This window comes from Suricata suricatta, chromosome 14, assembly GCF_006229205.1.
Source record: "Suricata suricatta isolate VVHF042 chromosome 14, meerkat_22Aug2017_6uvM2_HiC, whole genome shotgun sequence".
NCBI classification, from domain to species: Eukaryota; Metazoa; Chordata; class Mammalia; order Carnivora; family Herpestidae; genus Suricata; species Suricata suricatta.
The window spans coordinates 82,507,875-82,511,276 of record NC_043713.1 but is presented as its reverse complement, the minus strand read 5'-3'; the positions used below and the strand labels follow the sequence as shown (position 1 = coordinate 82,511,276).

At 53.1% G+C, this 3,402-nt stretch overlaps 1 long non-coding RNA gene across 1 annotated transcript; it reads right to left on the bottom strand.

Annotated features, from left to right (window-relative positions):
* Positions 1-802: 802 nt before the first annotated feature.
* Positions 803-2,330, bottom strand: LOC115277740. The gene is made up of 2 exons (XR_003902503.1): positions 1,901-2,330; positions 803-1,085 (listed from the first exon to the last, which is right to left on the bottom strand). It is a non-coding gene; the product is annotated as an uncharacterized LOC115277740 (long non-coding RNA).
* Between the last annotated feature and the right edge of the window lie 1,072 nt (positions 2,331-3,402).

The window sequence follows — 3,402 nt, the reverse complement described above, 5'->3', positions numbered from 1 at the left end:
ACCCCCCTCCCCCGACCCGCGGCCCCCGCAACGGTCTCCGCGACCACCCTCCGGCGTGGGGCGCCGTGCCCTGGCGGGCTCTCGGGTCCGGTCCGGCGAGGGGCCGCCATCGGCCCCGGGCCCCCAACAACAACCGGGGAAGGAGGGAGGAAGGAGGAGGAGGGCGGCCGCCATTAGGCGCCCGCAGCCCGGCCTGCCCCGCCCGCCGATCCCGGGCCCTACCGGGACCCGGGCCCCGGCCGGCGGCTCTGCTCTGAACCTGAAAATAAAACTCGTGTTTGGGAGGGAGGAGCGAGCGCGGTCGGGAGAACAGGCAGCGCTGGGAGGCAGGCGAGAGAGATGCTGCGTCATGGTGCCAACATGGACGCCGGTCTTTTGTCCTTTTTTTGCTTAGGAAGCGCAGGCACGCCCCGGAGCCCCGAAAAGCCGGCTTCAGAGTGCCAGCCCGGCAATCAAGAGAGAGAGGTCCTAGACCGAGCGGGGAGCTTTCCTCGTCTTTTGAGTACCCCCATCTCCACAATACTTCAATTTTCAACCCCCCCTTCACCCCCAGCAAGGCTCAGACCTAGAAAAGCGAGGGGGGTGAGCGTAGGCGGCTCCGTGGATGCCCGAGTTTGCTGGGGAGACCCTCCCCACGCCTCCGGGGCAGAAGGGGCAAAAGGGACAAAAGGGTCTGAGGACCCCTCTTCGTCCCCCCACCCCTCCCCATCCGGCTGCCAAACAAAGCTCCAGAAACCTCCTACTTCCCTCAGCTCCCAAACATCTGCAGCCCTTGGCCTGCTCGAAAAAAGATTTCCTCGAAGGGGGCAAAAGGCACTACTTTTTTTTTTTTTTTTAAACTTACCCGCTCAGTCCGGTGCCATGGAATCTGGAAGATCAAGCTAGGCGAAGGTTTTTGGACGTGTTATGTAAAAAATATCTTTTGGGGGGGATTGTTTAGTTAGGATTATTGGGGGAATGGTGGTGTCTTTCTTGTTACCTTTTTGTAAGTTACACTCTCATGGCATTTTCTGCTCCTTCCACTTCTGCAAACTTTCCAGGGTTGGGTTGGCAAAAGGCGGCTTCGCTGAGGACTGTTTACTGCTCTGGATATAGCAATGGTGTGATCGTCATTAAGAGACAAAAGGCGAAAATACACAGTCAAATCAAACAAAAGGCAAAAGACGCACGGCCAGCCCAACCACCATCGAAAATACCCGGGAATTAACGTTGGTGTTTGGCTGGAACCAGCCAGGACTTGTTTTCCAGTTTTAATCTAGTTTCCTGTGACGGCTTTAGACTCTGTACACAAAGAGAAGGTCTTCCTTTCCCTCACCCACCCCCCTACCAAGACGAGAAAAACAGAGCTGTTTTTCTTCAAATAGATCGATTTTCAAAGAACGTGTACATGTTACTGGGAAGAAAGCGGACTAGCATTTATTGCTTTAAACATTTTCAAAAGCTTAAAGCTAAAAAACCTTAGCTTTATAAAAACAAAATCGTCTAAAAGCATTTTAACTGGCTTATATTAGACAAGAGCGACAAAGACATACATGCAGATGAAGGTTCAGAAAATTAAGGACATCTCAGCGACATTAACATGAAAACTGCACTGCGTAAGGACAGAATGGATTGGGTACTTACAATGTAAAAGGTTTTTAAAAACTTAAAAAAAGTAACAACTGCTTACAATTTTTTGTTGCCATTCGCTAGTCCTAAAACTATACATTTAAAACATTACCTTGTTAAAAAGAGAGCAGAAGGAGTTAATAAGATGGCCAGGTTTAAGTGTTTAATAGAGGAAACTATATATATATTTAAAAATTTATTGTTCAGTCAAGAGAATACAGATTAAGACAGCTCCAAGCTCCCCCCACCCACCCAAGAAAAAAAGAGGAAAAAAATTAAATATGTCATTTACTTAGGTTTTTTGGAATTCAAAATTGTTAACTGCTGACATTAATGGTGTGCTATGACCTAGTTATACAAGACAAAGATGGATTCCAAGTCATAAGGAAAAATCCAGATCTTTTTAAAAAGTCTTCTCCATTCTTCCAATTGTGAGTCCTTTAGTCTGTTGACAAATGTTAAACACAACACTGAGGCGTCCTGAACTGGATGGTGGAGTCAAAGGAAAAACATTCCCCATTTGCAACAAAGGAAAAACCCACTTGGCCATTTAATTCCATTGCAGAAAAATGGCTCCCCTCATCTGTTGGCCTCTCCTTGGTGTCTGATGAACGATGTTTTGAGATCAGCGTCTAATAACTCAAGCCCTATAGAAGCCACGCGCTGATTGGCTGCCGCGCCCTGCCGCCCTGCTCCAGCCAATTACCTACCCACGGCCAAATTACAAACCCCGAAAAGAGCCCCAATATGAAATACACCACCACGAAGCCCCAGCCAGGCGGCTCCTCCGCCTCGGCCGCCCGAGAGGACAGGCAGAGGGGGCTGCAAACGCGTCCTCGCGAAGCCCGGGAGCCTCGGAGTTGAACTCACAAAATGGAAGCCGCGAGCTGATTGGCCGCCGCCACTCCCGGACCTTTAATAAAGAAAGGGGAAGGAAAAGATAAATGCAAAAAAGGGGGACTCTCTCCTCCGTTGGTGGCTGGAGGAAGAAGTGGGGGGGGGGAGGAGAGAAGCATGTGTTTAGGACAATTACAGGGCGCTCCTCCCCAAAAATAAAAACAGAGCAAAAACCTATCACCCAGGTCCAGACCAGGGCTACATCCTCCCAGGAATGTGAATGCTAATTTGGTAAAAATCCTGGTTTCCCCTCCCTAGCTCAGCATCACGGGGGAGGGGGGTCTCGGGGCAGAGGAGGAAGCCCGAGCGAAGATACCTCGATTGCAACTCGTCTTGAGTCGTCTTGCCTCCCCCCACGGTTCCCAGCGTTTAAACACACAATCACACACACGCCCCTCAAAAACCCAGCCCTTTTTCCCGAGCCCCCACGAGCCCACCTCCGGTCTCGGCAGTTTGGAAACAGTTTTGGAGGCCTTAGGCGCACGCCGCGGCGGCCGCGGCTCGAAGGGTAGCCCCAGCCTCCGGAGGTAGAGCCCGGGGAGACCCCCCCCTCCCTCGCCAGCCAAGCCCCCCACCTAAGTCCCAGCAGAATAAATAAATTAAAAGGCCTTCCCCCGGGGAGGGGGGAGGCAGTGTGGGAGCGCGCGAGTGAGGGGTGGGGGGCCGCTGGGGCCCGGGGCTTTGGCGGCGCAGCTGCCGCCGTCGGGAGAGTGCCTGGGGAAGCGGCGAGGAAGGAGAGGGGAGGAGGAAGAGGAGGAGGAGGAGGAGGAAGAGGAGGAGGGTGAGCGCTCGGGTCGGGCTCCTTAGCGGTGTATTGTGGGATGTGCGGCTACTGGGAGCCGAGCCTCCGCCGCCAGCCGCCTCCCGGGCAGCAGCAGCAGCAGCAGCAGCGGCGGC